This window comes from Tamandua tetradactyla, chromosome 15 (assembly GCF_023851605.1).
Source record: "Tamandua tetradactyla isolate mTamTet1 chromosome 15, mTamTet1.pri, whole genome shotgun sequence".
Lineage (NCBI taxonomy): Eukaryota > Metazoa > Chordata > Mammalia > Pilosa > Myrmecophagidae > Tamandua > Tamandua tetradactyla.
Window position 1 is genome coordinate 56,016,741 of NC_135341.1, and position 24,707 is coordinate 56,041,447.

The 24,707-nt window shown below is 37.5% G+C and overlaps 1 pseudogene; it reads right to left on the bottom strand.

Moving 5' to 3' along the window:
* The window catches only part of LOC143656829 (large ribosomal subunit protein eL24 pseudogene), a 29,411-nt pseudogene extending 14,917 nt beyond the window's left edge, over positions 1–14,494 (bottom strand).
* Between the last annotated feature and the right edge of the window lie 10,213 nt (positions 14,495–24,707).

The following is a 24,707-nucleotide window of genomic DNA, read 5'->3' on the forward strand; positions in this document are numbered from 1 at the left end:
AAAAAGTGTTTGCAAAGTCCCTTAAGAGAAAAAAAATATGGAACTATTAAACTTTCCCACCTGGGAAATTTCTGATATTCTTTCAAGTATTAGGGATTCCCAATTTAATAAGCCAACCCTCAATCTTGAGGGTAGCTGTGTTAGTCAGGGTTCTTTAGAGAGAATCAACAGGAAAGATCTGTAAATATAAGATATATAAAGGTGTCTCACACAACCATGGGAATAAAAGAGCCCAAAATCCATAGGGCAGGCTGTGAAGCTGGCAGCTGTGATAAAGGGTCTGGAAGAACTCCACAGGAGAGGCTTGCTGGCTGAAAAAGCAGTAATGAAATATCTCTTCTTGTTTAAAAGCCTTCAACTGATTGGATTATCTCATTGTGGGAGACATGCCTTAGTTGATTGCAGATGTAATCAACTGACTGATGACTTAACACACCAGCCTTCCAGTTTATCACCAGCCATGAAATATCCTTGCAGCAATGGTTAGGCCAGTGCTTGCCTGACCAGACAACTGGGCATCATCATTTGGCCACATTGACACCAGAACTTAACCATCACACTTGCTTTTATGAAACTTATTTCTGTAATGGGGAAATTAAGTCTACCTATTATTATGCCTAACAGCCACTTTCAGAAAATCTCTTTGTTGCTCAGATGTGGCCTCTCTCTCTCTAAGCCCAGTTCCACAAAAAACAAACAAAGGACAAACAAAACCTCATTACCTTCCCTCCTACATGGGACATGACTTCCAGGGGTGTATATCTCTCTAACAATGTGGGACATGACTCCCAGGGATGAGCCTGGTCCTGGCATTATGAGATTGACAGTGCTTTTTTGACCAAAGGGGATAAAAGAAATGTTACACAATAAGGTTTCAGTGGCTAAGAGATTTCAAATAGAGTTGAGAACTTATTCTGGAGGTTACTCTTACGCAAGTTTCAGCTAGATATTACAAATTGTCATGGTATGCCAAGCTCCAAATAACCATATTCCTGAAAACCCTAAAGAATACCCAGGGCTCTATCTGAGACTCTATACAAGTTTCACTTATTAAGTTTATTTTCCAGAAACTTGAAACTTCCAGATTGTTCCTATGCCAGATAAACCCTGAAACCAAGAGTTACCAGTCTCTCCAAGAACATCAACCAGTTGCAACCCCCTATCCCTTAAGGTTGACACCCCTTTTCAACATGAAGAAGTTAGGATGGTGATTGTCCAAATATCCCTGAAGATTGTGATAATGATCAAATGAGAGGGAGGAGTTGTAACAGAGAAGATAGGATTTAACAAATGATTATGACTACTGAATCATTATATAGATATTTCTTTTTAGTTTCTAATGTCTTAGAATAGCTAGAAGGAAATGTTTGAAATTTTGCAACTGTAACCCATACTGTACTTTAAAATTTTCTCTATAACTACTTGTTAAACTGTACTATTAAATTTATCATTTTTCTGCATATGTATTTATTTCACAAAAAAAAAATGCTTTGAAAAATAGTAGGAAATCCTTGTGGGATCATTGCTGGTCCTTTCCCCTCCCCTCCATAGCTTGATGTGGAGTCAGGCACTTTCACAAGTGTGGGTTCATTATCCTGGTTCTAGAAGGAGCAGAGCAACCCCTAAATGCATACTGGGGTCCATTTATGTCTGTACCAATTTATCTGGTGACAGCCAAAGGACTGAGCCAGAATGCTTGTCTCTGGCTCACCATCCCAGAACTTGCCCTGTATGCAAAAGTAGGAAGGGGTTAATTGTTAGGTGGATTGAACTCCGAAGGAGAGTACCAGCCACACTGAGCCAAGATGCAAATACTGCGAACGATATTTTTTGTTTGCTTGTATTGTTAGGTCCTACATTCAAGAAACTTTCTCGTGTCACTAGCTGGATACAGACTTAAAGAATAGACACCTGAGGGACTGAATAAATTTAATACCTTAAAATATTAACCTGTCTGGTGTGCAACTAGGAAACAGCTATCTTACAAAGGAACAAGGTAAAGCATCAGAAACCATCAATGAAGATGATCAGATTTTGGACATGCCAAATAAAGACTAGAAAAAAAGGCTTACACATGCTCAAAGAGCTAAAGACAAAACCAGGCAAAGAATTAAAGAATATCAGGAAAATGATAAATAAACAAAATGACAATTTCTATAAAGAGAAATTATAAAAAGAAACTAAACAGAAATATTAGAGTGGAATACCAGGATAACTGAAATTTTAAAGAACCTAAAGTGCTCAACAGCAGATTGGTGCTTTCAGAAGAAAGAACCAGAAAATTGGAAGGTAAGACAAGTGAAATTATTCAGGCTGAGATACAGCAAAAGAAAAGAATGAAGAAAGGTTAACAGAGCCTAAGAGACCTATGAGACATCATCAAGCATACCAATATACACATTATAGGAGTCCCAGAAAGAGAAGAAAGACAGAAGTAGGCAGAAAGAATATCTGAAAAAAAAAAATCCTGAAAACTTGCCAAATTGAAAGAAATGCCTAAATGTACACATCCAAGATCTATGAACTTCAAACAGGATAAACTCTAACAAGTCCACATTATAATTAAACTGTCAAATACTAAAGACAGAGAGAGCCCTGAGAGCTGGAAAAGAGCAGCAGTGGCTCATGAACAAGGAAGCCACAATAATATTCGAAGCTGATTTCCCATCAAAGTGAGAAGGCAGGGGGGTGACATATTTAAAGTGCTAATGAAAAACAATTGTCAACCAAGAATTCTACTTTGGGGCAACTGGTTTTCAAATATGAGAGAGAGATTAAGACATTCCTAGATAAACAAAAGCTGAGGCAGTGCATCACCACTATACTTGCCCTATAAGAAATGCTGAAGGGAGTTTTTCTGATTGAAAGGTAAGGGCATTAGACAGTAGATTGAAGTTTCGTAAAGAAATAAGTCTCCAGTCAAGATAATATGGATAAATATAAACACCAGTGCTATTGTATTTTTGGTTTGTAATTCCATTTTTACTTTCTCTAAGATTTAAAATGCAAACGCAGAAAAAGTAATGAATCTTAGGGTATGGACACACAATGTAAAAAAAAGATGTAATTTATGACAAGACCAACATAAAGATGGGCAGATGGGGCAAGGCATAAGAACAGTTTGAACAAGCTATTGACGTTAAATTGGTATGAAATCAAACAAGATTATTTAACTTTTGGAGGAACCACCAAACTGTTTTCCATAGCAGCTGCACTAGCAATGAAATGGGGTTCCAATCACTTCACATCATAGCCAGCACTTGTTATTTTCCTTGTTTTGATTAAAACCACTCTATTCTGTATGAAGTAGTATTTCATTATGGTTTTAATTTGCATTTCCTTAATAGCTAATCGTGTTGAACATCTTTTCATATGTTTGTTGGCCATTTGTATATCTTCTTTGGAGAAATACCTACCTAAATACTCTTCCCATTTTTTATTTGGTTTGCTTGTCTTTTAGTTGTAATGGTTCTTTTGTATATTCTAAACAGCTGCTTCAACTTTAAGTTGGTCAGTGTTTAAGTAGAGCAGTGGCAGGACGTCCTGATCACTTCTGTCCTACACAGGACTCCTCTAACCATGACCTTCGCTCCAAAGACAACCCTTGGGCTGGCACAGACTGTGTTAGATCTACTTCAGTGTCTGAGATCACCCCCTGCCCACATCTCTTTTGCCCTATTTTTCTTTCACGGGTGTTCTTCTCCAGTAACTTGCTTTCCTTTTCAGCATCAGCCTGCTTCAGAATGTGACAACCCAGCTATAAAGTTGGCCTTTTCTCTGAAGGCAAAGAGGATGCTTAGAAGGGCTTTCGCTGTAGAAGGTGCAAACTGCCAGTAGCATGAAGGCAGAAAGGTAGAGGAGAATCTCATTAGTCAGGGATTGCAAAAATTGCATTGAAAGATGATGATGAGTAAGTGAACTAAGAGGTAGAAAATGGTGTGGGCTAGGCTGTTCCATTTTTGACTCTTAAAACAAAGCTGGCTTTTATTCTCATCCCTGGCCTCTTAAAACAAAATTGGCTCATTTCCTTACCTGATCAGAATCCATTTTCTTTTACGATAGTGTGGAATTTTATCTGAAGATTTTATTTAGGGTACCACATTGATATTCATAGGTTAGGCTGGTCTATGGTTCTTTTGTTTGCTGACTGTGCCAGGCTTTGGTAAAAGGATTATGTTTGCTTCATAACATAAATTGAGTAGTTTCCCTTCTGCTTCTATCCTCTAAAGCACTATATATCATGGATATGATCTATTTTTCCAAAGTTGAAAAAAATATATAATACCATTAGCCATACAACTAGTGCTTTCAGCATTATACAACTAGCATACCCCTTTCTGTTTCACTAGTGAGCTGGTTTGAAAGAGTTCTGTATGAAGAAAAACCACATCCTTTAATCAATATTGTGGGATGGAAGCCCTTTGGATTAGATTATCCCCACAGAAACGTAACCCTCCCAGTGGTGGGCATGTCCTTTGATTGGATGATCTCCATGGCAATGTGGTGTGCCCAGTTGTGGGTGTGGCCTGTTGAGATGTGACTCTGCCCACTTGAGGTGGGGCCTGATTAGTACACTGGAGTCTTTCAAAAGGGGAAACATTTTGGAGAGGGCTTAGAGTTGACAGAGATGCCTGGAGCCCATCAGATGTCACCATGTGACTTCCCATGAGATGTTATGCAAGCCAGAACACAGAGTTGGGTCCTAGAGAAGCTAAGCAAAGGCCTACAAATGCTTAGAGAGGAAACCCACTGGCATCAGAAGCTGGAAGCAATGGTACCAGGAACAAGGACCAGCAGATACTAGCCACATGCTTTCCAATGTGACAGACATTGGCCCTTATTGAGTCAAGATACCTGGATGCCTTAGTTTGGATATTTTTATGGACTTAGAACTATAAACTTGCGACTTCCTACATTCCCTTTATAAAAACCATTCCATTTCTGCTATACTGCATTCTGGCAGCTTTAACAAACCAGTGCAGTTTTGGGGTCATTTCACATGACCCAGCATGACCAGTCATCAGGTTACACTGCCCTTTGGTTCCTGAGCGAACTGTTTTCTCTCAGCCTTCTCTCCAAGCTTAACCAAATGGGCAGCCGCCTCCTCTACTGCCCAAACATTCCTGGTCAATCAACTCATCTGTTTATTTGCAAAATGTCTTCACAGAAACTACAGCAACAGCCTTCAGCTAACAAAAAGCAGGAAAAATCTACAAGATCCCCTTTGTTAACCCACTAAATTCAAGGTAAAATCTGGCAAAACCTTCTCAGCAAATTATTCCTGACTATCAGTCTGGCAGCCTTATCTCACCATTTCTAGCTTGTGAAATCCAAAACCAATTTCAAAGAAGAGGGTCCTCTAGCAGCCCAAGTAGGGCCCCTTCTAGAGACAGGAGACGAGAGAAATCATTGTCTAGGGGAGGAAATCACAAGCTATCCTGATCCTTCTCTAGGTCAATGAAAGAAGGAAATAGAAAATCAGTTTGCAAAAGAGTGACATACCAGGAAATAACTTCATTTGACAGCAGTATGTTCACAAAACTCAACTTTTGAGACTTTAGAAGCTTGATGCATTTTTTTATTGTAACATTTTTAATATAAATGAAAATGAATCAAATAGTGATACACATAGAGATATACAACGGTACCACTTACAGTAACATTATAAAACATGAAATACTTAGGGATAAATTTAACAAAATATATACAAGATCTGCACATTGCTGAGAGAAATTTTTTAAATCCCACTCTGGACATATTGTATTTATGGTTCAGAAAACACAACAATGTTAAAATGCAAATTGATTATATATATATTCAATACAATCCCAGCAAAACCCAGCAGGCTTTCTTTTTTTATTGTAGGAATTGATAAGCTGATTCTAAACTTTGTATGGACATATAAGGAACATAGAATAATCAAATTAAGTTTTAGGAGCTCCCCCCCACACACAAAAAAAACAGAACAAAGAGAACTTACACCATCTGACTTTTTTCGATTAAAAATAATTATAGCTGTGCATTTACCATCACAATAGATTTTTTCTCTTTTTTTGTGAAAAATAACATATATACAAAAAAACAATAAATTTCAAAGCACATCACAACAATTAGTTGTAGAACAGATTCCAAAGATTGATATGGATTACAATTCCACAAGTTTCAGTTTTTACTTCTAGTTGCTCTAAGATACTTGATACTAAAAGAAATACCAATATAATGATTCAGCAATCATACTCATTTGTTAAACTCTACCTTCTCTGTATAACTCCACCATCACCTTTAATCTTTACCTCTCTCTTTAGGGGTATTTGGGCTATGCCCATTCTTGCTTTTTCATGTTGGAAGGGGCTGTCACTAATATGGGATAGGTAAATGCAACTAGTTGATGTTCTGGAGAGGCTGGCCCCTTTGCATTGCAGGATTTATCTTGTCCAGCGACTCAACTGGAGGTTGTAGTTTTCTGGAAAGTTACCCTGGTGCATGGAACCTTTATGGAATCTTATATATTGCCCTAGGTTTTCTTTAGGATTGGCAGGAATGTTTATTTTTCAATTTTTATCTATTTATTAAAGTCATTTTAACTTATGAATATTTCTTGATCACTCTCTTTGAAGACAAATATTACTTTCAAGTTTTTGTTGAGAACCACCTATTGTGCTTGGTTATCTGCTTTTCTTCTACTTTTTTTCTTTTTTGTTTAAAAATAATATATATATACAAAAAAGCAATAAATTTCAAAGCACATCACAATTAGTTATAGAGCAGATTTCAGAGTTTAGTTAGGTTTACAATTCCACAATTTAAAGTTTTTACTTCAAGCTTACTAAGGTACTGGAGACTAAAAGAAATATCAATACAATGATTCAGCAATCATACTTGTTTGTTAAACCCGACCTTCTCTGTATAACTCCACCATCACTTTTGGTCTTTCTCCCACTCTCCAGGGATATTTGGGCTATGCTTATTCTTGTTTTTTCATGTTGGAAGGGGCTGTCAATAATATGGGATAGGGGGATGGAACAGTTGATGTTCTGGAGAGAATAGGCGCTTTGTATTGCAGGACTTATCTGGTCCAGGGACCCATCTGGAGGTTGCAGTTTCCGGAAAGTTACCCTAGTGCATGGACCTTTGTAGAAGGCCTGAGGTGTTCTTTAGGATTGGCAGGAATGGTATTGGTTGGGGGTTGGCAAGCTATGATAGGTAGCAGTGTCTCAGTGAAGCTTGCGTAACAGTGACCTCCAGAGTAGCCTCTTGACTCTATTTGAACCCTCTCAGCCACTGATACCTTATTTCTTACACTTCTTTCCCCCATTTTTGTCAGGATGACATTGTTGATCCCACGGTGCTAGGGCCAGACTCATCCCTGGAAGTCATCTCCCACACCACCAGGGAGACTTTCACCCCTGGATGTCATGTCCCATGTAGCAGGGAGGGCAATGATTTCACCTGCAGATTTGGGCTTAGAGAGAGAGGGGCCACATCTGAGCAACACAAGACATCCTCCAGAAGTAACTCTTAGACATAAGTACAGGTAGGCTAAGCTTCTCTGCTACACACATAAGCGTTAAAAGAGCAAGCCTCAAGATCAACGGCTTGGCCTATTGATTTGGGTGTCCCTAATGTTTAACACAGTATCAGGGGTTTCCCCAGTGGTAAAGTTTAATAGTTTCACATTTTTCCTCCTGTCCTTCAAGGGACTTTGCCAATACTTTTTTATTATCTGCTTAATATACTCTGGGATGTGTTTGATGCATTTTTAAGATGTCTTATCTGTTCAAATTTGTTTATTGCCTCTTGTAACAGTGACACCCAAGAAGCTGTAAGTCTCTATAGTTTGAAATAGATCATATGAGGCATAGAATACTAAATTTGTTACTTACAATGTTTCCTGAAATAAAATTGAATTTGCTTTGAATTTTATTTAGCCTTGCATAGACTGATAATAAACCTCTAAATCCTACCTGGCTAAAAGGTGATGTTTTAATAGTACAGAAACAAAACTGACAAAAATTTAATTAAGACCCTCAGTTTTGTTCATAGCTGGATAAAGTATGCAATTATAATTGAACAAGCAATCTTTAACAGCTGATATGAACACAAGTCAGCTTGGAAAAATAAAAGCTGTACCATTAAACTAGAAAAAAGTGTTTTAAAAATATCAACTGTATTCACACTGAGCAGAGTTGCTCTTTGGTGTAGAATCTGATGTTTTGAAAAAGTTAATTTTTTACCTTTGCTTTAGGTTATATGTGCCTTCTGTGATTGCTGTGTATGATTACATAGTTGTTTCATAACAGCTTTTATTCGGAAATTTTAAATAATTTTACTAGCCAAGTTGTGGGTTTATAAAATAATTGTGCATAAAATACAGGATTCCAATTTACCACCCTATCATTAACACTGATAAAATGTACATTGGTGTTGCACATTTGCTACAATTGATGAAAGCAAATTTTTATATTTATAATATTTACTGCACTTCATGGTTTAATTTAGGGTTCATTGTGTAGTGCAGTTTCATGGGTTTTTTTTTAAAAATTTTATTCTTACATATATATATAACTTAACATTCCATTTTTAACCACATTCAGATATATATTTCAAACCTGTTAATTACATTCATAGTGTTTTGCTACCATCACCACCATCCATTACCAAAATATTTCCATCATTTCATTAGGAACTCCTTAACTTCCCGGGTACTATCCCCACCCCATCCACTGATAACCTATATTCTAGATTCTGACTCTCTGAGTTTGCTTATTCTAATTATTTCATATAAGTGAGGTCATACAATATTTGCCCTTTTGTGTCTAGCTTATATTACCCAACATGCTATCTTCAAGGTTCATCCATGTTGTCACATGTATCAAGACTTCTTTCTCTTTGTGGCTGAATACTATTCCATTGTATTTGTATACCACATCTTGTTCATCCATTCAGTGGTTAATGGACACCTGGGGTTATTTTGATCTTTTGGCAATTGTGAATAATGCTGCAATGAATACCAGTGTGCAAATAATCTGTTCAAATCCCTGTTTTCAATTTTTTGGATTATATACCTCGCAGTGGCATTGTCAGGTCAAATGGTAGTTCTGTGTCTTCTATAGTGGCTTCACCATTTCATATTCCTACCAAAAACAAAAGTGTTCCTATTTCTCTGCATCTTCTCCAATACTTGTTTAATAGTAGCCATTTTAGTGAGTGTGAAATGATATCTCATGTGGCTTTGGTTTGCTAATGATGATTGTATATTTTCATGCGCTTTTTGGCCATTTGTATATCTTCTTTAGAAATATTTCTATTCAAGTTTTTTGCCCACTTTTTAATTGGGTTATTTGTCTTTTTGTGATTGAGTTGAAGGATTTCTTTTTATATTCTGGATATTAAACCTTTATCATTTTTGTGGTTTCCAAATATTTTCTCCTATTTTGTATGCTGTTGCTTTACTTTCACAATCAAGCCCTTTGAGATACAATTTTTTTTTTATTTTAGTAAGGTACCACTTATCTATTTTTTCTCTTGTTGCTTGTGAGGTAAGCCAGATCAGGGACCTGAAAGGGGAGAGAAGCTACTATGAGGACGCTCTTGAGCAAGGATCACTGATCAAGGCCCGGACAACTTGTCCTGCACAGACATCCTGCCTGGGGCTACCCACCTGTGCAAAACACCAGGAGGCAGCCAACCCATCCAAATGTACCATCTATCACCAGGTGCCACCCTGGAGAGAAGTGAGTATAGGGGAAACAGCTCCTGAGTTGTAAGATACGTTTTTCAAAGATAAGACCTAATGGAACAGGTAGCAGAAAATGCTTGTTAATAAACAGCTTTGATATAACAAAGAGTGGGGAGGGGAGTAAGTAAAGTCAAGCAATAAAAGCAGATTGCCCCATTGTTGCATGTCTCTTACCTCTGGCCTCTTCTCTTGAGAGAACACTGGCATGCTCCTCTTACATATGTATGCAATAAACTTCCTTCCTGCTTACTCGATCTGTGCCTTACCCTTGGATTCTTTCTTGAGGCATGGCCAAAAACCTAGGAATTCAATGATGGCTACACTTTTGTTTTGGTATAAAAATCTAAGAAATCATTGCCTAATGCAAGGGCCTGAAGATGCTTCTCTACATTACCCACTGGGATTTTGATAGTTCTGGATCTTATATTTAGGTCTTTGATAATTTTGAGTTGATTTTTGTATATGGTGTGTGCTAGGAGTATATGGAAATTTGAGACACTTGGAAATACCAATGTTCTATCACTTTAAGGGTATCTGTAGAACGGAGCTTTGAGTTATTGTACACGATTTTTTCATGGTGTTATATGTAATATGATTTTCGAGAATCCTTGGGATTAAGATTTTGGTTTCAAATTGTTATTTAACTTGAAAGCCTGTTTTTCCTTCCAACCCTAAATCTGTAAGCTCAGGACCAATTCCAGGTATAATATTCTTCTGAGAAGCCATGCTTATGTTTTCTTATAAAGTGCTTTTGAAGAAATAAAATCTGAGCATAGTTGTGAAAAAATGCATAAAACTAATATATGTGAATTTTGAATTGTAAACTTTCAACGGTCCTTCTGCTTCTTCTGGAAAAATCTGGGTAATTTGAATTTTTTAAAGGGTCATCAATTTCATTGATATTTTACAATTTACATATAATATTATTTTAGAATTAAAATTGTGATAATTGTAGGGAATTTGGAAAAGTCAGCAGAAAATAAAAAATAAAAAAAGGTTATCATTGATTCAGAGAAAAAATTGCTGTTTACTTTGTGTGGGTAGGGTGTTCCTTCTGTTTTCCAATTTTAAAAAAATTCTACTTATTTATTGCTATAACCCTTAAGAATTTTCATTCTCTTGTTTTTTCTTTTTTTTTCCTGAATACATTTCAGAAGTTTGTCTCTATAAATTGTTTAATAGTTCCTAAATATTTATATTAATTTTACTATCTTCCAGCTTTTTAATTAACTTTTATTTTATCTTTATAGTATATGTGGATTAGTCTTTTAGTCCATCTTAACTTCTATACTTGGGGCATTTTGTCCATTGATCTCTTTTTTTCCTGACTAGGATTTTTAGTTCTGAACAGCTTTATTGAGTTCAAATTTACTGAGCATAAAGTTCACTCATGTTAAGTGTACAATTTAGTGATTTTTAGTAGATTTACAGAGTTGTGTATAAAACTAAGTCCAGTTTTAGAACATTTGCATCACTCTAAAAGGTTAAGGCCTGTTTTCAGTCAATCCTCATTCCCATTTCTGGCCCCAGGCAACCACTGATCTGCTTTCTATATTTACAGATTTGCTTTGTCTGGACTTTTCATATAAGTAGAATCATGATAAAAGAATGAGTCTTTTGCATCTGGCTTCTTTGGCTAGGCATAATGTTTTTGAGTTTCATTCCTGTTGTATCACATACCAGTCTTCTGACTTAAGATCCTGAGCATTTTCTCCTTCCTGGTCTCAAGAGATTCTTCTTGTGCAAGTACCTGGAGTCCTTTACAGATCTCTGGAACTCTATCTCAGTGCAACTGCCTTATCTCTAGTATGCTGCTATAGGTATAATAAAAACTTGGTTGGTCTTTGTCCCTAATTCCTAGTTCAAAACTTATAGCTTTGGAATAGGAATGCTTTTTTGTTTTTTAAATGATCTTTGATTTTATTTATTTGCATATGTGCAGGCACTGGAAATTGAACCCTAGGTCTCTGGCATGGCAGGCTAGAGCTCTGCCTGCTGAGCCAGGGTGGCCCAGGAATGCCCTGGAGCCATACCTGTAGTGTTTTTTTCAATTTATGACTCCTACTATATCCACACAATTTCAGTTCCCTCCATCTACCCCCCAAAAAATAACGTAGTGAAAGGAAGGGATTTTGGGGTTTCTGAGACCCTTGGGCAGTTAGGAAGGGATTAGAAATAAATAAAAGAAATCATTGTATACAACAGAGATTGACAGTCAAGATGTCTGAAGCAGGGTGAAAAGGAAAAGAGAAAGGAGAAGGTGCCATCTCTTCTGGTAGGAGGGGCTGGAAAAAAAGCTTTAAACATTAAGAAGTGCATGTTCTGAAAAAGGGAGGTGGTATTTGAACTTAAAGAAGGAGGAAAAGGTCAAGGAAGGAGGACTACCTCTCTCTTTGTCCAATGGGACCGTCCACCTCAGGCCAGTAGCTTCACAGATCACAGGCACTTTCATCACTGTGGACAATGTATGAAAAGAAGTCTTTGCGATGTGCCCGGTCTAGCTGACCCTGCATGGCAATTAGTGGGTAGAATGAAATTGTTGACAAAGACACACCTGTAGTTTTAAAATGATGTGCTGGTCACACCAGAAAGACCAACCATGTGAATAGGGGGTTGGCATTTTGAGCCACTTCATGCCAGCCCCAACCTTCCTGATCTCTGGGAGGGGAGATGGAACTGGAGATTGAATTCAATCACATGGGCATTGATTCCATCAATCATACCTATATAATGAAACGCCATATAAACTCAGGACACTCCAAGCTCTGGCAGCTTCCATGATTGATAAGATGCATTACTGTGCCTGGAGGAGGAGGCATGTTCTGATTCCACATGGAGAGAACAGGAAGCTTAGAATTGAGACCCTCCCAGACCTTGTCCTACAAGTCTCTTTCTTTTTTTTTTTTTTTTTGGCAGTGGCTTCTTTTTCTTGTTCTCTTTTGGGTTGTATTCCAATAAAACTATTTACAAAAATATGATGGGGCTGAATTTGGCCCTAAGACTCATGAATTAGAGGAACATTTCAGAACTAGAATTATAAGGGCTTATATGTGCTTCCTTATGTATGTGAAGATATTTGGAGCTCTCTTTCCAAGTAGGATGACTGACTGTGCTGTTTTATGAGATGCATCCCTCTAGTACCATGACCAAAGGAACACATTTATCAGTGTTCCCATCATGGTTCTATGACTATGAAACAGAGTGAGAATGATGGACCAAGAATTTATTAAATAAAGAATTTAATCCCTCATCCAAAAATACTGGACCTGCAACATGGTCTGCTTGCAGAAAGGACCAAACTCAAATGAAAAACACAGGGCTTAGGAAGTAGAGAATTAAAGCTATCACTGAATTGCTAGGCTTCTTTGAAGCATTGGAAATGAAATCTCCACTGAATTATGGTGTCTGAAAGTTCCATCTTCTAGTGAATTTTCTGAGTTGTACACATTTGTACGGGGACAGGATGCAAGGCAGTAGCTTATACGTGCCTTACATGTAATCACAGTTGATCACTGCAGCCACAATCCCAGGCCATCAAACATCCCTTCCCTGATCCAATTCCTGGTTCTGGGGAACTTCCAGTCTTCCTGGCATCCTCAGGGCTTGTCTGAGTGAGATCACAGATTGGGACAGACTTCCAAGATCTACAGGTGTCCAACTAGATCTTTCTGAGGTTTAAACCTTGGGAAAGTAAATATATAAATTGTGGCTAATAGCTCGCACAGACTTACTGAGTCAGAAAGCCTGGGTTTGGATACAATGTGAATTTAAAGGAGTTACTTAACCTCTCTGATCTTCAGGTGCCTCATCTGTAAATTGATTATTTTAAGGTACCCTACTCATGTTGTATATAAATTAAATGAAGTGATATTAGAAAAGCATATAACACAGTACCAAGCATCTAATAAGTGCTCAAATAAGCATTAGTCATTAGCATTACTGCTATTGAGTTAGAATGGGATTCGGCCCCACCTGAGGACTGTGAGTGATTCCAGAAAGACCTGGCTTAGTTCAAAGGGCCCAGTATGAATGTTAGGAATGATCTTCTTTGTGTCAGGCTGTGGGACAGTTGCCATATATATTTTCTCATTTAAAAATCACATAAGGAGTTCCAGTAAGATGCCAGAATAGGGTAGATCGAGATCAGCCCTGCTCCCAGGAAAGTTTAAAGAAGGGAGAGGGTGATTCAAGAATACTTCTCACCTGGGAGAGTCTTCTGTACCACATAGGGCTGCCTTGGTTGCAAAAGCTGAGGAACTGAGAAGCAGTGAAATGGAGCTTAATACCGAAGCCTGGAGGCCCCAGGAGTGCATGGACTAGGAATTAAGCCAAGCTGTGTTCCTTGAACACACTATCCTCACTAGCACAGCCCCACTACCCATGACTCACCCCAAACTCCACGCACCTGAACCACATCACCCACACACATTCCCCAAGGTCCAAGCGCCCTCACCCCACCAATTCCCAGAGTGCACACCTGTGCACACCCCCGCCACAAATGCAGCCCAGCCCACCTCTCCTGTGCCCTTCCCAAACACTACCTCGCCTTCCATGTTCCCTGCAGGCTATCGGGTGCTTATCTCCATAACCAGGCTACACTCGCCCCTAGTCCATATAGTCACACAGCCTCATGGTAAACATTAGTTTATGGCACTCAACTCACATATGTGCATGGCCCCCAGTCATGCCTCTAAGTTTTGGGAACTTCAGTTTATGATGCTCCCAGATCTGCGCATGCACGTGGCCCTCAGTCATGCTAACTAGCTCTGAGAAAGCGCTGACATGTAGAGCCAGCTCACATCTGCTCCCAGCCCATTCAGGCATAATGAGCTGCTGCCATAGCTCTGTGCATGCACACAAAGGACCCCACACCCTAGACCAGCACACACCAGGGTTACACCCTCCAGACCTGGGTACCCTCACAGCTACATCCTCCCTGGCCACTGGGAGCCCACGTTCATAGGCACCAGTGGAGCATCACCAACCTGCGCCTATACCTGCATTGCAATGTATCACTGCACTGTTGTGCCCTGCCCCATGCCCTACATCCGGCTATACATCCATCCCACAAACACAAGGCATTAGACTACTGAAGGACATCAACTTCCAAAGTAAATCAATCAAGGTATTTACATGTGACGAAAACAACAGAAGATACCTAAGCATATTACCATGCAGACAGACATAGCCCACCTAACAATCAAATTAAAACACCAGAAGAGATACAGATGTTGGAACAACTAATCAAAGATGTTTATATAACTCTACTGAAGGAAATGAACAGGATGGCTAATGACATAAGTAGATCAAAGAAGAGAGTAGAAGAGAATAAAGAGGAATTTGAAAGAATAAATAGAAAAATAGATTTCACAGAGATTAAAGATTCTATTGACTAAATAGAAATCATCCTAGAGACACACAACAGCAGATTTGAAGAAGCAGAAGAAAGAATAAATGAACTAGAGAATAGGATAACTGATTTCATACACTAAAAACAGCAAATGGCAAAAATAGATTGAAAGTGAAAGGATGGAAAAAGATTTTCCATGAAGGTGGAACCAAAAGAAAGCAGAAATAGCTAGACTAATACAGGACAAAATAGACTTTAACTATAAAGACATCATAAGAGACAAAGAGGTACACTATATATTAATTAAAGGGACAATTCACCAAGAAGAAAAAACAATCATAAATGTTTATGCTCACAATCAAGGAGCTCCAAAGTATATGAGGCAGACATCAGCAAAACTGAAGGGAGTGATAAACATTTCTACAATAATATTAGGAGACTTCAATACACCACTCTCCACTACAGATAGAACAACTAGACAGAGGATCAACAAGTAAATAGAGAAGAAAAAACTTGATAAATGAATTAGACCTAACAGTGTATATAGGTCATTGCACCCAAAAACACCAGGATATACATTCTTCTCCAGTGCTCATGGAACATTCTCCAAGATAGCTCATAGGCTGGGACACAAAACAGGTCTTTATAAATTTAAAAACACTGAAATTATTAAAAGCATTTTCTCTGATCAGAATGGGATGAAGCTGGGTCTCAAAAACCACCAAAGAATGAGAACATTCACAAATATACGGAGATTAAATAACACACTCTTAAACAACCAGTGGATCAGGAAGAAATTGCTAGAGAAATCAGTAGCTATCTGGAGATGAATGAAAATGAGAATACAACATATCAGAAATTATGGGATGTGGCAAAGGCTACACCGAGAGGGAAATTTATTGACATAAATGCTTATATTAATAAACTAGAAAGAGCAAAAATCGAAGACTTAACTGCTCACCTGGAGGAAACTGAGAAAGAACAGCAAACTAACCCCACAGCAAATAGAAGAAAAGAAATAACAAAAATTAAAGCAGAGTTAAATGAATGGGAGAACAAAAGAACAACAAAACCAATAAAACCAAAAAATATTTCTTTGAGAAACTCAATGAAATTGATGGGCTACTAGCAAGACTGACATAGAAAAAAAGAGAGAGGATGCAAATAGACAAAATTAGAAATGAGAAGGGGTACTTTACCACAGACCATGAAGAAATAAAAGAAATCATAAGAGGATACCATGAACAATTATATGCCAACAAACTAGACAACTTAGATGAAATGGACAACTTTCTGGAAACATACAAACAAGCTACTCAGGAAGAAATAGAAAATCTCAATAAACCAATCACATGTAAAGAGATTCAATCAGTCATCAAAATCTTCATACAAAGAAAAGCCCAGGGCCAGATGGCTTCACAGGGACTTTTATCAAATATTCCAAAAAGAACCAACACCAGTCCTGCTCAAACTTTTCAAAAAAATTGAGGAAAAAGGAACCCTACCTAATTCACTTTAGGATGATATCATTTTAATACCAAAACCCAGTAAAGATGCTATGAGATAGGAAAACTACAGGCGCAAAGCTCCCTAATGAACAAAGAGGCAAAAATTCTCAACAAAATATTAGCAAATCGAACCCAATAATACACTGAAAGATTATACACCATGACCAAATGGGGTTCATACCAGCAATGCAAGGATGATTCAACACAAAAAAATCAATTAATGTAATACTGTACATTAACAAATCAAAAGGGAAAAAATCACATGAACATCTCAATTGATGCTGAAAAAGCATTTGACAAAATTTAATGTCCTTCTCTGATAAAAACACTTCAAAAGGTAGAAAACAAAGGTAACTTCTTCAATATGATGAAGGACATATGTGAAAAACCAATAGCCAGCATTGTACTCAATGGAGAGAGAATGAAAGCTTTCCCCCTAAGATCAGGAATGAGATAAGGAAGCCCACTGTCACCATTATTACTCAATATTGTGCTAGAGGTTCTAGCTAGAGCAATCAGGTAAGACAAAGAAATAAAAGGCATCCAGATTGGAAAAGAAGAAGTAAAACTTTCATTATTTGCAGATGACATGATACTATACTTGGAAAATCCTGAGAAATCTACAACTTGCAGATTTGTAGCTACTTGAGGTAATAAACAATTCAGCAAGGTGACAGGATATAAAATTAATGTGCAAAAATCACTAACGTTTCTATACACAAGCAATGACCTAACAGAGGGACCAGAAAAGGGAAAAAAATTCCATTCAAAATAGCAACTAGAAGAATCAAGTACTTAGGAATGAACTTAACTAGGGATGTAAAGGACTTGTATACAGAAAACTACATGACGTTGCTAAAACAAATCAAAGAAGATCTAAATAGGTGGAAAGACATTTCCTGCCCACAGACAAGAAGGTTAAATATAGTTAAGATGTCAATTCTATCCAAATTGAGTTGCAGATTCAATGCAGTACTAGTCAAAATCCCAACAACATTCTTTGAAGACTTGGAAAAGCTAATTACCAAATTCATCTTGGGAAAGAGACCCCAAATAGCTAAAAGCATCCTAACAAAGAAGAATGAAGTGGGAGGATTAACATTCCCTGACTTCAAAACCTATTATAAAGCCGCAGAGGTCAAAACAGCATGGTACAGGCAGAAAGACAGAAGCATTGACTAATGGAATTGAATTGAGAGTGCAGAAATAGACCACCAAATCTATGCTCAACAGACTTTTGACCAGGTCCCCAAATCCTCTCAACTGGGACAAAATAGTCTTTTCAGTAAATGGTCATGGGAGAACTGGATATCAATAGCCAAAAGAATGAAACAGGACCCCTAACTTACACCCTATACAAAAATTAACTCAAAATGGGTCTAACACCTAAATATAAGAACTAGCACCATAAGCCTTCTAGAAGAAAATGTAGGGAAACACCTTCAAGACCTATTAATAGGAGGTAGTTTCCTAAACTTTACATGCAAAGTACAATAACAAAAGAAAAACAGATAAATGGAAACGCCTCATGATCAAACGTTTCTGCACCTCAAAAGACTTTTCCAAAAAGGTGAAGAGGCAGCTAACTCAATGGGGGAAAATATTTGGAAATCACATTTGGGACAAAGGTTTGATATCCTGTATAAATAAAGAAATCATACAACTCAACAACAAAAGAACAAACAACCTAGTTATAGAATGGGCTAAAGTATGAATAGGCATTTTTCTGAAGAGCAAATATAGATGACTCAAAAGCATGTGAAGAGATACTCATTTTCATTGGCTATAAGGGAAGTGTAGATCAAGACTACAATAAGATACCACTTCACACCTATAAGAATGGCAGCTATTAAACAAACAGGAAACTATAAATGTTGGAGAGGATGTGGAGAAATTGGGACACTTACGTGTACTGGTGGGAATGTATAATGGTGCAGCCAAATGGAAGACTGTTTGACAGTTCCTTAGGAAACTAAATATCAAGTTGTCCTATGACCCAGCAATAGCACTATTTGATATATACCCAGAAGAGTTGAAAGCAACGACATAAACAGACATTTGCAGACTGATGTACATAGCAGCATTCTTTATAATTGCCAAAAGATGGAAACAAACCAAATGCCCATCAACAGATGAGAGAATTAACAAAATGTGGTATATACATACCATGGACTATGCAGCAGTAAGACGAAATGATGTTGTGAATCACATGACAAGTTGGATGAGCCTTGAGGACAATGCTGAGTGAAGTCAGCCAGATGCAAAAGAATAGATACTGTATGATTCCACTTTTATGACCATAGTAAAGGTAAAATCAGAGGCTTATAATACAGAATATAGGGGATTTAGAGATACACAGAAGCTAGAGACGGGTGTATGGTTTGCTAACGAGGTTAAATTTCAATGTAAGGAAATAGGGGAATTGATAGAAGTGAAGGTGGTTCTCTAGAGGGTCTATAAGTAATATTACCATATTGAAATTAACAAGATTGAAAGGGGTTGTATAGACCTATGTATCCTACTGATTAACACTAGAAATATAAATTAGTTCTTGTAAGAACTACTTCAAAGTTATGATTCATGTACAAAGAGTGTTTAACGCCAGGGTACAGGGGAAAAACTTCTATGCCTGCTCTGGGTTATGCTTAAAAAGAAAACATCAACTACCACAGCAGCAGCAGAGGTGATTAAAGAGGGAGGGACAAGAGTTAAGGGGAGTTTAGATTTCCTATTTGGTAAGGGTGTGTTTATTGTTATCTTTCTCTTTGGAACAATGAGATTATCTAAAATTGAGCGTGTTGATGGACTGTGGACTTTGGACACTGTACATGATCCCTGATGAATGCAGATGGCTGAAGGAAGCACTGACTGATAGATTGGTGAATGATGGTGTTCATGTGTGAGTGAATCCTGTGCTCCTACAAACTGGAATGAAGTCATGAGGCACGCAACAACGTGAATGAAGCTGTGGGACATTTGGTGAGGCAAAATAAGTCAGAAATGAAAGAACAATTATGGTATGGGCTCCTTTAGAAAATGCTTATAAGAAAACAGGGGTCTAGATTGTAAGCTTTTATAGTAGATACATTTAGCCTAGAGTGGTAGTTATTATTTCTGGATTTTGAGGTTTTATATATATATATATAACCTGATATTTAACGCTAAGAATGAAGTTGATCAGGTCAGGGTTAGAGTAACTCAGAACACAATGTTAACAAAGATATTGTTTATATTTTAGAACCACACATATTCTTTGAGATCAAAGGAAAAAAGGTTTACTGTGTCTGGAACGTAAATTTTCCATAGCACATAATCTAACTCAACCTATCTGTATAGCTCATTTAAACAACTGAAAGACAGGCAGCCCAGAATAAGAGGTCCTTTAATCCCATATTGCTTAATGTAATGCCAGAATACATCCTAGAGTATATTAAGCAGAGAATCAAAAAGTATTGGCAAAGTCCCTTGAAGGATGGGAGGAAAAATATGGAGTAATTAAACCTTACCATCAGGAAATCCCCTGATACTGTGTCAAACTTTAGGGTCACCTAAATCAATAGGCCAAGCCCTTGATCTTGAGGTTTACTCTTGTGAAGCTTATGTAGGTAGCAGAGAAGCTTAGCCTACCTATAGGTGTGCCTAAGAGTTATTTCTGGAGGACCTCTTTTGTGGCTCAGATATGACCTCACTCTCTCTAGGCCCAACTCTGAAAGTGAAATCATTGCCCTCCCCTCTACATGGGACATGACATCCATGGATGAAAGTCTCCCTGGCAATATGAGAGATAACTCCCAGGAATAAGTCCAACCCTGGCACCATGGAATTAACAATGCCAGCCTGACCAAAAGGGGTAAAAGAAGTACAACAAATAAAGTATCAGTGGCAGAGAGAGTTCAAATAGAGCCAAGAGGCCACTCTGCAGTTAGACATTGCTACCTATCATAACTTGCCAAACCCCAACCAGGATGATTTCAGCCAACCTTGAAGAACATTAGGGCAATATATAAAATATATAAAATTCCACAAGGGTTCTATGCACTAGAGTAACTTTCCAGAAACCTACAACCTCCACATGGGTCCCTGGACCAGATAAGTCCTGAAACCTAGAGGACCCAGCCTTTCCAGAACATCAGATAGTTCCATCTCCCTACCCCATATTAGTGACAGCGTTAGTCAACATGAAAAGGTTAAAATGCCCATAGCCTAAATACCCCTAAAGTGAGGGACAGAAGGATCAAAGGTGATGGTGGAGTTATACAGAGAAGATAGGATTTAACAAATGAATATGATTGCTGAATCATTAAATTGATATCTCTTTTAGTCTCCAGTATGTTAGAGCAGCTAGAAGTAAAAACCTAAAACTGTGGAATTACCTATGCCAAACTCGGAAATATGTTCTACAACTAAGTGTGGTGCTGTGCTTTGAAGTTTATTGCTTTTTTGTATATGTTATTTTTCATAGACAAAAAGAAAAAAAAGTTTATTGCGATGATAAAAAATATTTATGTCTTCTTGTCTCCTGTATTCTGGAACAGCTAGAAGGAAAAATCTGAGAGGATCATATGGTAGCCCATGACAAACTCTGGGATCTGTCCTGTAACCATCTGGTGAAGGGTATTTTGAAAACTATTGCTTTTTTCTTTCTTTGTTTTGCACATGCTATATTATACAAAAAAAAAAAAGTTAAAAAACCAACCAAACAAAAACAATGAAACCTGGGAAATAGTCATTTTTTCTTCATTTCTAATTAGGGAACATTGAGGATGAGATGGGTTGAAACAAAGTGAAACAACTCGCAATGGTCAACCCAGGATTCAAACACAGGTTTGCACAGAACAAGTGTTTTAATTTCCCAATTGCTAAAACAGATGCCATACAGTGGGTTGGCTTAACTCTGGGAATTTATTGGCTCACTGTCTTGAGGTCAGGAGAAGTACAGAATTGAGGCATCAAGGATGCATGGGTAGTTCTGTGGTAGAATTCATGCTGGCCATGTGGGAGACCTGGGTTCAAGTCTTGGCTCATGCACTCCAGGAAAAAAAGCATTTCAACAATTGGTATGATAATAATGGGATGTTCACATCGAAAACATGAAATGTGATCCCCCACAGTACAGAATTAAAAAAAAATTTAGGCATCAGCAAGGTGATGCTTTCTCCTCTAAAACTCTGGCAATCTGGGGCTGACTGATGGTGATTCTTGGGGTTCCTTAGCTTTTCTATCATATGCACATTGTGGTATCTTCTCTTTTCCCTTCTGTGTTCCATTGACTTCTAGCCCCTTGCTTCACAGGCACCTTCTCTATAATATGTCCAGTAGTAGAATTAAGACCCACCCTGATTCCTTTTGTCACACCTTAGGTAAAAATAACCTCATTAAAGATTCTTTTTACAGTGGGTTCACACCCATATAAATGGATTAAAGTTGGGAACATGATTCTCTGGGAAACATAACTCCAAGCCACCCCAAGTTAATTTTCTTCCCACCACATCATGTGACTGTAATTATTTATGTATATGTAATTATTTATGTATATGGCTTAAAACCACTATGTCCTTTTCATATTAAGCTACTCCTCATAGACCATTAGCAGCTAGAGGGTAGTGACCTTGTAAAGGATCCTGTACCTCATATAATACCCAATGCAGTGTCTTGCACATGGTAGGGATTTGGCTTCTTCTTTCTACCTCCTCTCTTTTGCACTAAAGACGAAAGAAAACCGTGTAACAATGGCTTCCATTGTCGTACTATCTTGAGCACAACTAATCTCCTCACTTTGGGGCTAAATATCCTATTAAGCCTATCGCAGAGGATATGAATAGTTTTAGTGGAATCTTTACCACATTTAATAATAGCTGTTGAAGTTGATTTACTTGTGTCTGACCAATGAAATGTAAATCTGGATATACATAGATATTTTCTAATATAGTATTCATTGGTTACAATGCAGTCACATCACCCTTTTATGAGCAGGGAGGTTTCCCACCACCCCATTTCCCCCTTCAACAAGTATTTATTGAGTATCTTAAGGTGCCAGGTATTTTATAATTAAATTACTAAATTTAGGACTGGCGTTCATGATTTGCCAGATTTGAAATTCTACTGGATCAATTACGTTCAAGTTAATTAACTCTAGGTACTAAAAAATAGACTTCCTTTTAAAATGAAAATAAATCTTACAAGAGTACTACAGATATTTGAAAGTCTTCATAGAATTGAAACAGCTCTTAAGATCATCAACTTTGACAAGCCGGATCAAAATGGTCCTACAAAACGACATTGAACTTTGTTATGCATTTCAAATTGATTTATGGTATTGGAAATAGGGAAAATATTGAGTAATATGTAGTTTGTAAAATCTAAGTACGTTTTAAGAAGTCCATGGCATTGTGGTTTGAAAAGCACCTAAATATGATTAATGACCACAATCATTCATAATTTGGATGGCTGTTTGTCTGTTTTTAAAATTTTAATACTAATAATTACAGGGGATATTCTTTTTTTCTGGGTGCATGGTCTGGGAATTGAACCCAGGTCTCCCACATGAAAGGGAGGCATTCTAACCACTAAACTACCCGTGCACCCACAGGGGACATTCTTGAGTAAAGATGTGAATTTTCTTTCAGCGGACTTCCAACACAGCAACTTTTATTTTATAAAATTCTGTGTTCATGGAGCATTCATGTGTGAATTAGCCAGAGGTAATTTTTCCTATTGGTTTTCTTGTTCTGTTAACAAGAATGTGATATATTTTTTCATTGCATTGAAGGTTAATATGCAATTCTCTATTCTAGAGACATTAAAGAGATGGAAATTAAGTATTATCCACTTATTCTGAGTGAGCTTTTCGCTAGAATTTAAAATTGGAGATGTTACAAATCTTGTACTCATTTCTTCCTATATCTACAAAAAAAAGAAAGAATTCTGTTTAGATGGAATTTTAATTTAAAGAAGTTGGGATTTAATTATTTTTTTTTCCCTGCGATTTTTTGGGTAGGGAAGAGGCATCAGGGAAAAAGCAATTTCTCAGACAAATATTATATGATCTTACTTACATGAAATAATCAGAATATGGAAATTCAAAGGAGGCAGAAATTAGAATATAGGTTGCCAGGGGCCAGGAAGGAGGCAGGAAGGGAAGTTAGTACTTAATGAGTACAAAGATTCTGCTTGGGGTGATGGATATGTTGTGGTAATGGATGGCAGTGATGATAGCACAATATTATGCATATAATTAAGACCAATGAAATGTTCACTTGAAAGTGATTAAAAGTTTAGGCTGTATATAGTTTATATAGAGAACCTATATAATAGAATAAAAAGAAAAAAAAGAACTGTACAACACAAAGAGTGAGCCCTAATGTAAACAATAGGCTATAGTTATAGCATAATTATAATAAAGTTGTTTCATCAATTGAAACAAGGGTAGCGCATTAATGCAAAATGTTAATAATATGGAGAACTCTGTGTGTGAGGTGAGAAAGGTATATGGGAATTTTGTACTTTTGCATGATTTTTCTGCAAACCTACAACTACACTAAAAGAAGAAAGGAAGAAAGGGATTCTCCCTCCAGATGATATTTCATGAAAACAAAAAATATGGATTGGCTGAAGACTATAAAGGAGACATTCTCAATGATTCATCTTTCCTATCTATGTGGGCTGGATTCTGAAATATTCTAAGATTTCAGATGCATTTTTTGGTTGCCTTTATATTTCCTATTTCTCGTTGTTTGCCTTTACCTAAGGGGAAATGCATTTACTATGTCAGTTTGCTCCTCCTCAGTCTATCTCCAAATATTCCTTAAAAGTCATTAAACTCAGGGAATTGTCAGAAGATGACAGAATATGAAGCTAGAGGATTCAGTCTTTCCAATGGTTTCCACCATTAAACAGGCAAGAACTGTCTGAGACAACTCCAGAGGCCAGTAGAACACTGGACAGCATCCAAGGAGGAGTGGGAAGAAGAAACTGGCAAATTACAGTGAAAACCAGGAAATTGCTCTCCCTGCATGGTGTCAACAGCACTCATCATCCCTCACACTCACGGCAGACTGCCATGTGGTCTAGACCCTGGCTAGCTCAATGTGTTCCTGGCTAACACAAAGGA